Below are 13,938 nucleotides of genomic sequence, written 5' to 3'. Positions count from 1 at the left end.
CTTAAAGGATGTCCTTCGTAAATTTAAGGTGAAAGGAGCAGCGGGTTTAGACCCGGATGTATGGAGTGAAATAAAAAGGGACAGACAAGGAGAGGTGTTAGAGAAGCAATGGATGCGTCAGGTTCAATGCTTAATTAAGGTCTCAAATAGAGCGAAAGAAGAGGGGTGGAAATATAATCCAGATTGTGATGGTTGGGATATGAAAGACAGAAGAACAAAAAATGTTGAAATTTTAAATAATCTTAGTTCAACCATCCCACCCCCATACACTGACATAGAACGTAAACCACACAAGATATATCCTGTACTTGAGGGTAGAGGATGGGTTTGTCAGGTTTGTGGAGCACAAAAACCTCATTCAGAAACTGTAGCCCCCGTACGCACTGATACACGCATTATAGCAAAGCCAGCTGCTTTCTGTAGATTTGTGACACAGTTAATGAATACACATGAAGCAACCTGGCAGGCTGGGGAGGATTTATGCAGACATAAAATGACTCTGACCCTGTTTAACCAGTTTATGACCGACCTGCAGACTGAGCTGAGGGGGATGGCAATTTAGAGGCAGGACACGTCAGACACATAGACTCAAGGGCCCCTTTTATTGCTAGATTAGAAGCTTTCTGTCAGGCAAAACAACAGGAGAGGGGGTCAATATCACCCATGAAACAAATGCCAGGACAGACTGTATTGGAATTTTACTTATCTATGGAAACTATGATGGCAGATGAGGGATTGGATTTGGTTCTGCCAGTCACGATCCGAGCCTTCAATAGACAGTTTATGGAAGGATTAATTCCACAGATAAGTGAAAGACTGAAAGCCTGCATACCACCCTTAATTTGTTGCGATTTTTGGCAGAAAAAGGTTGCAAGGTTAATAAGAAAAAGTTGCAAGTGTGTCAGAAAAAAGTTATCTTTTTGGGACATTGTATATCACAGGGTAAACAAACAATTGCTTATGTTTTTAGGTATTGTGTCATATTGTAGACAATGGATACCACATGCTAGCGCTTTGATGCAGCCATTATACGATTGTTTGAAAATTGTACCGTATATGCTTACAGAAGTAGCTTATGAGTCGTTTGTCACTTTGAAAAAGTTGTTGATTTCTGCCCCGGCTATCGATATTCCAGATTACACCAAGACATTTTATTTGTACATTGCTGAAATCACTGGACACGCCACAGGTGTTTTGACACAGGCACATGTAAAACAAAGACCCGTTGCTTACTTTTCAGCAGCATTAGATCCAGTGTCCAGAGGTTCACCGTCCTGTGTACGGGCGGTAGCAGCGGTATCGATAATCTTAGATAAATCATCAGAAATTGTTCTAGACAATCCAGTTGTAGTGCACACTACACATGACATACATGCAATCTTGTCTCAAGTTTAGCCCAAACACATTTCAATGGCTAGGCAATTAAGGTTACAGTGTACTTTACTTTTACCTCCAAATGTCACTTTTCAGCGCTGTACAACCTTAAATTTGGCCACCTTTTTTGCCTCTTCAGTCACCAGATTTGGCAAGGGGGAATAATAGTGCTAATAAGGAAGAAGAAGAGGAAGAAAAAAAAAATTCTCGAGAACCTCTGATAAGAGAGGACATTCTAAAAACAATGGACTTTTGATTTTTTTTTTTTGACTACTGATGAAATAATTTATCCATCAGATATATTGCAGTTTTTATATATCATTTTTATGTGACAGGACATGTTTATTATATCAAGATGAGATATTTTTTACACATCATTTTTTACATACATATATAGTGTATTTTCAGAGTTGAAAGGGTTAAACATCCCTACAATAGAGTCATTCTAGTTAGAAGGAACATCTGGTGTTAATTAAGACAGAGTACATTTTTCTTAAAGGTACATGTTACAGATACACCAATCTTAAACGCTGAGCACACTTTGTACATAGATGGCAGTAGGTTTGCTGATGACAAGGGTAAATATCACACAGGGTATGCTGTAGGGACTGATACACAGGAAGCAGAATTAAAAGCTTTAGAACAAGCCCTAGAATATTTAAAACATGGAGAAGGGATTAAGAGAGTCCTGAACAATCTTCAAAAGGTTAAACGAGTGTCCATTATGAAGATAGCGGCACACACGAGCGCAAAAACAATTAAGGCAAAAGGAAATGCATTTGCAGATTTGACTGCAAAACAGGCAGCTCTAGGGGAAGGAAGCCCTGAGACCTTAGCAGCGGTAGAGGTGAGTATCCTAGAACCAACATGGCAGCAGTTGAGTAAATTACAGGAGCAAGCAGGGGAGAGCGAGAAAGATAAGTGGGTCAGGATGGGAGCAGCACCAGACCTTGACAATGTATGGAGGGAAGGAGGCAAAGTATGCCTACCTGCCTCTTTGTACCCAGCAATGGCAGCGGCAGTTCACCTACCCACACACGTCCGTTCCAATTCCATGTATAGGATTGTGAACCAAGGATGGCTCGCCCCTGGATTCAGTAGTACTGCGAGAAACTACTGTGCAGCCTGCCAAATCTGTCTCCTGAATAATCCAGGACAGAGAGTAAAAACCCCACGAAAACACCAGGTTCGGGCCCAATACCCCTTTCAGAGACTGCAAATTGACTACATACAAATGCCTAAGAGCGGCCCCTTTGAATTTGTCCTCATGTGTATCGATTTATTCTCAGGTTGGCCCGAAAGTTATCCAGTAAAATGAGCCACAGCAAAAGTCACAGCCAAGAAACTGATCACTGAGTTAATACCTAGGTTTGGTCTTCCTGAAACCATAGAATCAGATAGGGGGATATACTTTACAGGAGAAATCATGCAGAATGTGATGACCATGTTAGGGGTTCAACAAAGTTTTCACACCCCTTACCATCCACAGAGTTCAGGATCAGTGGAAAGAGTAAATGGGACAATAAAGTTGAAAATACAAAAAGCCATGCAAGAGTTAAACAAGCCATGGCCAGAATGCCTGCCTTTGGTTTTGTTCTCCATAAGATACACTCCAACAGGGAAAACAGGATTGTCCCCATATGAAATACTTTTTGGGAATGCACCTAGATTAGGTCTATACTTTCCACAGAGTATGCAATTGCAATGTGATAGTTTGACTGCATATGTAATACAATTACAACAACGTCTAACTAAGATCCACAAAAGTGTGTATTCTTCTCTTCCAGACCCTAACTCAATAGCAGGTACACATACACTGCTACCAGGAGATTATGTATATGTTAAGAAACACACCAGAAAGACATTGGAACCTAGATTTGAAGGTCCTTATCAAGTGCTTTTGACTACAGCCACCTCAGTGAAATTGGAAGGAAAAGCAGCCTGGATCCACGCATCACACTGCAAAAAGAGTCTTGAACCGAGAGAAACAGAATGAAGATCCTTCTAACTATGATAATAGTGCTTGAATGTTTTCAAATGTTTGTTTATACATGGACTCCCGGTATCAATGTAACAGTTCATGAAAATAGTACTGATCTTAGATGGGTAAATCAGGATAAGAGTATAACACAATATCCTTATTACGAATGGTATTTTGTACCAGTAAGGAAATGGGAAAACACAACAGGAGGATATATATACAATGGCAACATTATGGTTTCAATATAAAGATAGAAGACGCTCTACCCACCATCTTCGAATCCTCTGTATTAATTCCTATTCCTAGATCTTGCATAAATGTTTTGGTATTACAACAGAAAACAAAAATCAAATTTAATGTAACTTTTCCCCAGCTACCAGAATGTAGGTATCGCCGAGAATGGTATGATACAGTTCTGGGAGCTGCAGGAACTGGAATGGGAATAATGAATGGGATACAGATGGAAATGATACAAAATAAGTGGAACCGTGCAGGAAGTCACATAGCTGATAGTTTAATAATCACAAGCAAATGGTTACCTACAACATTCGAAACACAAATTAGTCAGGTACAATTAACTAAATATCTCAATATTATGGTTAATCACACAGCACTAGCTAGTCTGGAGTTGTGGAAAGAAAATCAGGAGTTCATAAACATTACTTAATGTGCTTTTTCTACACTATCTTATCACATTCAAATCGCACTTGGATGAACTATTTCAAGGGTTTAAATTTAGAAAGTACATGGTTTGAAGTACCAGGAAAAGAAGTTGAATGTGAGGAAAGATGGTGTGCTGGAAGGTTTGATGTATACAAAGTGGAGGAGGTCCAGGTAATGTGTAAGTTAATAGTGATGCCACTCCTGATAGGAAAGGATCTACCTGAATTTTGGTATTCTGAGATTTATGGACACTATGTAGATACACAAAACATGACTCATGATCTAAGTCTATGTGTTAAAACTAATAAGGGAATAGTCTGTAGAAGAAGGTCTCCAGTCTATGAACTTTGCTTATTGAAACATCAATCTAACATATGTAAGTTTCAGAGATTACCAGTAGGTGTAGGAAACAGATTTATGGAGATAGGACCACAACATATTTGTTTAGTCACAAATGATCAGGAGACTATGGAAAGTTTAAATAAAACGGCCCCTTTTTCAGGATGTGTAAAGAATGTTAAAATGCTTAAATGGCAAAATGACACTTTCCTTTTTGAACCAGATGCACATAGAATATTTAATCTAGAATGGACGGTAGATAATCTTACTGATACTACACCTTTTATAATATCATTAGAGCCCTTACGGCAAATCTTAAATGAGTCAGAAATACTTAGAAAACACATAGAGACACAAGAACATACCCTTCAAAATAATCTAATATCTGCGGTTATAGATAAAGGGAAATTAATACATTTATCCTCACAAATAAGAGATGAAACAACACATCATTGGTATGATGTATTTGCTGGATGATCACCCACTGCTACGGCAATTCTTAATTGGATGCTCAATCCGATACTTATTCTAATTTTAGCTTTTGTACTGCTTACCGTGATAAACTGTTGCTTATATAGGAAGATTAAGGCACGAACAGACAGAATGGAAAGAGAAAGGTATTAGGAACTCTAATGACAAAAAGGGTAAATTGACATCACCCCTTTTCTATTCTCTTTGCTTATAAGATGCAGGTATGGATTTGAGGGATGAGGGTAAATAGAGAAGACTTATCCTCCTCTGACAACCCGCGGTCAGGGATAGTACTCTTTGAAGTATCGGCTGTTCACTTGTTTGCAAGGACCCAGAATCGTGGAGGGGATGATGTCAAAGGGGGAAATTGATAAGGTTGGAAATAATAGAGTAGAGTTCTACTTAAGTTGTTTTTCTTTTCTCTACATAATGTGTGCTTGTCAGCATATGTTGCAAGATTAGCTTAAGTTTTTCCAGATGTGTAAGTCCAGCGTCATGTATGTTGAAATTATACTGCTTGTTACCTTATATGGAAATTTGCTCAAACTGATGCTTCTGTAACCAGTCTATAAAAAGCCCCAATAAAGAGCCGACAGGTCAGTTGACAGTACGGGACCTTTAAGGCTCGGATCTGATATACAGAAACTCTTGATTCTGTGTCTTACTTCTTTGAGAGCTAATTTGGCAAAGCAATATAAACTAGAGGCAATTCAGTTGTGAACTGCATCTAACAGCAGCAGTGGCACTTTGCATCTGGTGGCAGTGGCACTCTGCATCTGGTGGCAGGCGACGGTCGCACTCTGCATCTGGTGACAAGTGACAGTGGCACTCTGCATCTGGTGGCAGGCGACAGTGGCACTCTGCATCTGGTGGCAGGCGACGGTGGCATATGGCACTCTACATCTGGTGACAGGCGACGGTGGCACTCTGCATTTCGTGGCAGGTGACGGTGGCATTCTGCATCTGGTGGCAGGTGAGGGTGGCATTCTGCATCTGGTGGCAGGCGACGGTCGCACTCTGCATCTGGTGGTAGGCAGCGGTGGCACTTTGCATCTGGTGGCAGGTGGCAGTGGCACTCTGCATCTGGTGGCAGGCGACGGTCGCACTCTGCATCTGGTGACAAGTGACAGTGGCACTCTGCATCTGGTGGCAGGCAACGGTGGCACTCTGCATCTGGTGGCAGGCGACGGTGGCATATGGCACTCTACATCTGGTGACAGGCGACGGTGGCACTCTGCATTTCGTGGCAGGCGATGGTGGCACTCTGCATCTGGTGGCAGGCGACAGTGGCACTTTGCATCTGGTGGCAGGCGATGGTGGCGCTCTGCATCTGGTGGCAGGCGATGGTTGCACTCTGCATCTGATGGCAGGTGACAATGGCAAGTGGCACTCTGCATCTGGTGGCAGGCGACGGTCGCACTCTGCATCTGGTGACAAGTGACAGTGGCACTCTGCATCTGGTGGCAGGCGACGGTGGCACTCTGCATCTGGTGGCAGGCGACGGTCGCACTCTGCATCTGGTGACAAGTGACAGTGGCACTCTGCATCTGGTGGCAGGCGACGGTGGCACTCTGCATCTGGTGGCAGGCGACGGTGGCATATGGCACTCTACATCTGGTGACAGGCGACGGTGGCACTCTGCATTTCGTGGCAGGTGACGGTGGCATTCTGCATCTGGTGGCAGGTGAGGGTGGCATTCTGCATCTGGTGGCAGGCGACGGTCGCACTCTGCATCTGGTGGTAGGCAGCGGTGGCACTTTGCATCTGGTGGCAGGTGGCAGTGGCACTCTGCATCTGGTGGCAGGCGACGGTCGCACTCTGCATCTGGTGACAAGTGACAGTGGCACTCTGCATCTGGTGGCAGGCAACGGTGGCACTCTGCATCTGGTGGCAGGCGACGGTGGCATATGGCACTCTACATCTGGTGACAGGCGACGGTGGCACTCTGCATTTCGTGGCAGGCGATGGTGGCACTCTGCATCTGGTGGCAGGCGACAGTGGCACTTTGCATCTGGTGGCAGGCGATGGTGGCGCTCTGCATCTGGTGGCAGGCGATGGTTGCACTCTGCATCTGATGGCAGGTGACAATGGCAAGTGGCACTCTGCATCTGGTGGCAGGTGGCGGTGGCACTCTGCATCTGGTGGCAGGTGATGGTGGCAATTGGCACTCTGCATCTGGTGACAGGTGACGGTGGTGCTCTGCATCTGGTGGCAGGCGACAATGGCAAGTGGCACTGTGCATCTGGTGGCAGGCGACGGCAGCAACTGCCAACCTTGCATTTGGTGACATTGGCACTCTGCATCCGGTGACAGTTGAAGGTGGTCCTTGTTTTCTTTTTCTGTCTCTGGAATCCTGGGTCACAGAGGAGTTTTTTATGGAGCGATGCTAGAATCCTCTTTAGAAAAAACAGATGACATGGAGGCGCGTGGTGAAAGTGGAGAGCCAACATCAGCCAAATCTGACAGTTCTAATAATGAATCAGAGTGATCTGATCCCACTCCAGTTTTCAAGAGCAAACTTAAACATCTCTTGGACACAGGTGTGGAAATGGGAGTACTGAAAAAAAGGTCACAGAGCACCTTTTAGTTGAACATCCAGTTGTCCCTGTGTTCCATCATCTCCCCAAGATACACAAACCTGAAAGTGAGACTCGTAAGAGAAAATGGACGGAGGGGCTGCATGACTAGGGGAGGAACAGGGTCAGGGAACAGTCAGCTAGGTCAGTGGTGCGGGCAGGGGTGTAGACCTTACCTGATTGGAGGCAGAAGTTAGAATGGGCAGGGTTCAGAGGAAAGGGTCTTGCATAGGGGGAGGATTCTACATCATTCCAAGGAGTTAGGAGAAGAGACAACTTCCCACCCTCCCGCCCTGGTGATAGGAGTTAGCGCACTAGACAGGTAGTGAGCGTATTGGTGTCTCTATTGTTGAGTGATTTTGTTTTGTTTTTGATGTTTTGCTTTTTCAAAAAAAAATAAAAAATTTCCAAAAAAAAAACCACGAAAAAATACATTGGATATGGGTATAATTTAATGACTGGTGCATATTGCTCAATTTTGTCACAGCAGTCGGGGTCTTTGGGGGGTCAGTGAGGAATTACATGGTTACAGGATTAGTAGGGCCCATCTAAGGTATGGCACTTACACTTGGTTAGCGGTGGTTCTCCCAGAAGCTAGGTCACCTGGGGAGGGGAATATGAAAATATGTGTGATGTCAGAGCGTCCTTCAGCCATTTGGGGCACAGTTGAGGACATAGACCATTCCAGTTATAAATTGTGCCTTATAAGACACCCAAAGACCTCTTGTTGTTGGACATTACTTTAATAAAAATTGGCACTTATGGGTATGTTTTACATGTTTTACGTGATGTTATTTTATTCTTTGGCTAATAAAAATTGGGCTGCTGTGGCCATATAAAACCCATGTCACGCAGTCTGTGTCTTTAATTTAATGTTAAGGACCAAGGTTGACTAATCCTTTAGTCAAGACCTGTAAAAGGTCGCCCAGTAGTAGCAGGTTTCGGTTCACTCCTAGAGAGATTAGGTGAATGGGTAGACCAGTATTTGCAACCTTTAGTGACAAGACTGCCGGGCTATATAAAAGACACAGCATCAATCCTAAAGTATATAAATGAAGTACAATGGGCAGAGCATTTTTTGTGGGTTACTTTAGTTTCTTTTATGATCTCCAGCTCAAAGAATTCATCATTATAGCTGTTACCTTCATTACAACACAATTACTTCTTCTTTCACAATTCCTTCTATGTACAATGCTGTGGAGCCTCCACGGGAGCAACATTTTCTCCATCATTAGCTAATTTGTACATGAGATGGTGAGAAGAATGTTTTCTTTTTTCACATCTCAATATCTATGCACCCCACATCCATTGGTATGGGCGATACATAGACAACCTGATCTTAATTTGGGACCATACTGATTCCTCTTTAACTTCTTTTGTCTCATACCTCAACAATAACAGCCTTAATCTTGAATTCTCTTATGTGAGCAATAAGATCATGATTGATTTTCTAGATATCACACTCAGGGGTGACTCCAGCACTGGTCTTATAAATACTGGAACCTTCCGCAAAAAAACCTACTGCTGGAAATTCCTTCATTCTGGCCTCCAGCTGCCATCCACCCCATACTATTCGTTCCATCCCGGTGGGGTGAGTTTATTAGAGCTAAGCGCAACTGCTCCACCCCGGAAAGTTTTCAGTTAGAATGTTCTAACATCTCAAAACGATTAAGTGATAGAGGCTATCAGAAGTGGCATATCAATAGAGCCATTTCCATAGCCTCAGAGAAGGACAAGAACAATCTAGTGCATAACAGAGAGAAATACCCTTGCTCTTCAAAATATACACAACAGAAAAATCAAAAGAACAAGGACAGGAGTTCCCTTACCTTTGTCACCACTTTTTCCAGAGAGTTTAATCAGATCAAACAGATTGTCAATAAACATCTTTCCATTCTTTATGGTGACAAGGACCTAATAGATGTGCTTAAAGGCTGTAATTTCTCTTGTCTGTCATGCCCCAACTTTAGGTAGCTCTTTGTCGCCCAGTCTACATCAAACCACCACTATTTCCAAAACATGGCTCAGTACTAATGGTTCGTATAGTTGTGGTTTAAATATTTGTAGGTATTGTAACAAACATAACAAGAATCACAAGTCTATCACCTCGTACCATAATAATAAGGTATTTCCTATTAAGGATTTTATAAATTGTAGTACTCAATATGTAGTCTACGTGATAGAATGTGATGTTTGTATATTACAATACAATATGATTAGCGAACATTATAATGGAGCAGCATATAGTAATGAGAGAAGGTTATCGAATGTATCTAAACAATTCAGATTTATACATAATGGTAACATGGATTCTTTCTCTTTCTCTGCAGTTCAAAAAATCAAAATGTCGGTATGTGGAGGAGACAAGCACAGAAGGCTACTGGAACAGGAAGTTAAGTGGATTTTCCTGTTGGGGACACGCATCCCCACAGACATGAACCACAGATGGGATTTGGATCTATTTCTTAAATGGCATCATCCTATCCCATCTTTAGTTTTATTGTCACCTGCTTCAGTATTGTCACCTGTGACAGCGGCAAGTGACAAGCTTCATCTGATGGCAGGTGACAGCGGCAAGTGACAAGCGGCATCTGGTGGCAAGCAACGGTGGCAAGTGACATGCTGCATCTGGTGGCAGGCGACGGTGGCAAGTGGCACCCTGAATCTGGTGGCAGGCGATGGTGGCAAGTGACAAGCTGCATCTGGTGGCAGGCGATGGTGGCAAGTGACAAGCTGCATCTGGTGGCAGGAGACGGTGGCAAGTGACAAGCTGCCTCTGGTGGCAGGTGACGGTGGCAAGTGGCACTCTGCATCTGGTGACAGGTGACGGTGGCAAGTGACAAGCTGTATCTGGTGGCAGATAACAGTGGCAAGTGACACTCTGCATCTTGTGATAGGCGACGGTGGCAAGTGACAAGCTGCATCTGGTGGCAGTTGACGGTGGCAAGTGGCACTCTGCATCTGGTGGCAGGCGACGATGGCATGCTGCATCTGGTGACAGGCGACGATAGGCACTGATAAGGCAGCACTGATGGGCACTGATAGGTGGCACTGGTAGGCACTGATGAGGTGGCACTGATGGGCAATGATGGGTGGCACTGATAGGTGGCACTTAAGGGCACTGATAGGTGACACTGATAAGTGACACTGATAGGTGACACTGATAGGCAGCACTGATAGATGGCACTGATGATGAGGCAGTGATGGCAACACTGATCGGTACTGATAGGTGGCACTGGTGGGCATTGATAGGTGGCACTGGTATGTGGAGTAATACAAAAGCAAATACTCTTGCGCACAGGTGTGTAAGCTAAATGATCCAAGAAATTCAATCCAAAATGGACAATGAGTTTTGGCCTTGCTGCCCTCCAGGACAGGGATATCCTAGTAGTCAAACGAAAAGAAAGAAAGAGGGCGCACCAGCCTAGTGCATTATCCTTGAATATATTTATTTAAAAAAATGATTAAAATCTACTCACAAGGGTAGAAAAAAAAGTCGCGCTTATAGCAATCTTATGGCAGTTAGTCCACTGGTAGCAGTTTCTAGGTCCTAGAGAGAGGACATACGAACTGCTGCTGGCTGATGCGTTTCAAAGGTGTCCCTTCTTCTTCAGAGCCTTAACTGTGTTATTCTCTTGTAGCTATTTATACATGTGTTCATGTGTTCTTATGGGAGCCACATCCCAGATCTATTCTGAAGCCCCTTCCCCAAAAAATGGGTGGTCTTACAAAAGACGGACCTTAGCTAAATAGTTATGATTGGTATGTGGCACTGATGGGCACTGATAGGCAGCACTAACATGTACTGATAGGTGGCACTGGTGACACTAGTGGGCACTGCATAGCAGCAGTGACTCTCCCTGTTCGGGACCGATGTCCCTCTGACAGAGGCCAGAAGACAGAATGTAATTGGCTTTTTTTTTCTCCTCATGCTGACAGCAATCTTCTGTTTACATCACGTGATCAGCTGTCATTGGCTGACAGCTGATCATGTAGTAAGGGGTCGGGATCTCTCATGGACTCTCTGATCACAGGTGGCGTGATCTCTGGAGGACGTACATGGACGCCCTCCCGGCAATTAAGAACCGCGCTGTAGCCGTCTTTTGGCTATAGCGTGGGCGGGGGGGGTGGTTAAAATAATTTTTCATTTTTATTGATTCACTTTAAAGTGTTTGTTACCCTAAAAAAATAGATACCGTTCCCTTAAAGCATGTTACACAGCACAGTGCTTTGTGTGATTTGGCCCCCTGTATCACCTAAAAAAACCTGGCTGATCCTGCCTGGCTATCCCCCCTGTAAGGTATAACCTGCATCTTTTTTATATAGATCTGACACATATTGTTATATAACAGATGGCATGAATAGATTATAGTGGCTTAACAACCACTTCAGGCATTAATAAAATCACTGCTCCTTTTAAAACTATCTTTTTTTAAAGCATTTTTTGCATTGGTACATGTCCCTCAGGACATAACCCAGGCCCCCATACCCTTTTTATGGCCAATAACTTGCATATAAGCCTTCATAATGGGGACCTTTGATTTTTTCTGTTCGGGTCCCATAGACCTCAATAGGGTTCGCCATTTGTGTCTGAAATTTTGCGATGTTCAAGAGTTCTGGCTCGAACCAAACAGGGGGTCGTTCGGCCCATCTCTAGTTGGGATCAATGGTGTCCTCAATGCTGAGAAATACAGGCAGATACTTATCAATAATTCAATACCATCAGGGAGGCATGTGATTGGTCCCAAATTTATTCTGCAGCAGGACAATGACCCCAAACATACAATAAAAGTCATCAGGAACGATATCCAGCATAAAAAAGAACAAAGAATCCTGGAAATGATGGTTGCCAAGTGTATCTAGAAGAACTGATGCTGTTTTGAAGTCAAAGGGTGATCACACCAATGATTTGATTTGTATTTCTCTTCTGTTCATTTACTTTCCATTTTGTTAATTGATAGAAAATAAACTAATAATACTTCTATTTCTGAAAACATTCAGAAATAGACATCATTTATGGCATTTTTTCACACCTGCCTATAACTTTTGCACAGTAGAGTATATGGCAAAATGTTTACAGTGGTATATTTACCAGACAAAAAGGGAGCAGTTTGTTGGGTTTACATACACTTTAATAAAATGTATAGAAACTATTACCATTTACTTTTCCTATTTACAAATAGCAGAGAGGAGGAGGTGTGGAAAGATCAATTGCGTCTTATTTGCTCACATTTATCACAGTCTATTTGAGTCCTCAGTTAGTAGTTTACCTAGCTTATTATAGATGTAAACTGTTTGCAGTATTGTACTTGTGTTCAAAAAAAGCACTGATCAAGTTTTCTTAATGTTTACATAAATGATCAGGCAGGCTGCAAGACACAAACCAGACATTTAATGACTAATTATATCATATGATAGAGGAAATGTAGAAATAATAGTAGTAAATTGTTACTATAATGTTGATCTGACTGACAGCAGCAATGTATAAATTCACAGATTCATATAATGTCTACTGATATAGTGCTATAAGACATACCATTAAGCTACAGGAGTGCTCTGATGGGGACACCCAATGTAAAGGGGGCAGTATGATGGGGACTGCGGATGTAAGGGGGCAGTGTAATTGGGACTCTGGATACAAGGGGGCACTGTTATGTGGACACCTAATTCAAGTAGGCACTGTTATGGGGATATCTGATGTAAGGGGCACTATAATAAGGCCACCTAATGTAAGGAGCACTGCGATGTGGACATTTGATTCTAGATGGGTAGTGTGATGGGGACACGGGGCACTGTGGTGGGGACTATATTATGTTTCTGTGTTTTAGGCTAAATGTTTTTTCTGGAATTCTATTTCTTTTGTAGTGCCACCTAAGCTTTTAATTTGACCCAAAAATTATAAATTATCATCTTGTACTACCATCAACATCTCATCATTGATCACTTCGTGTGACTTAACTGGCCTTGTGGATCATCTAATGCAACAACATTTACAATATGTATCTCTTTGTGCTCTTTATCTTCAAAGTGCTCTTAGATAATGGCCAAGGATCCTTACACGTTGACCATGTGGCTCTCCATGTTGTTTCATTTATGAACGTCCCCTAGTAAATCATACAAACAATATTCAGGTCCACTAAAAGAAAGAAAAGAAAATCAAAGTCTGTATTGTAATATGTGTTCAAGAATAAAAAAAAAAACTTCAAGTATTCTTATAGGAAACACCAACAATATAATTTTTTTATGAAGTATGGTATATCTTTTATTTGCTTGTACTGGTCATTGTAAAGGTTTATTGATGTTAACAAAGAGTTTTTCCCCATCTACTTCCTGCTATCTCACTTAGTAATGACGTATCAACTACGTAAATATATTGTAAAGGTATTTTTAAAAAAGAGGAGATTGTAAAAGGTATTGAGATAATGAAGTTGAAAGTGTTCACATCACATAGTAAATTTTTTTATAAGATGTTTTTTATGTTTAAGACTGTACAAAATAAATTTTCAAGGAGCTGGCACGTGTAACTAGCTTATC

This window comes from Aquarana catesbeiana, linkage group LG02 (assembly GCF_042186555.1).
Source record: "Aquarana catesbeiana isolate 2022-GZ linkage group LG02, ASM4218655v1, whole genome shotgun sequence".
In the NCBI taxonomy this organism is placed as follows: Eukaryota; Metazoa; Chordata; class Amphibia; order Anura; family Ranidae; genus Aquarana; species Aquarana catesbeiana.
The sequence above is the reverse complement of the archived record's forward strand: the minus strand, read 5'-3'. Positions refer to the sequence as shown.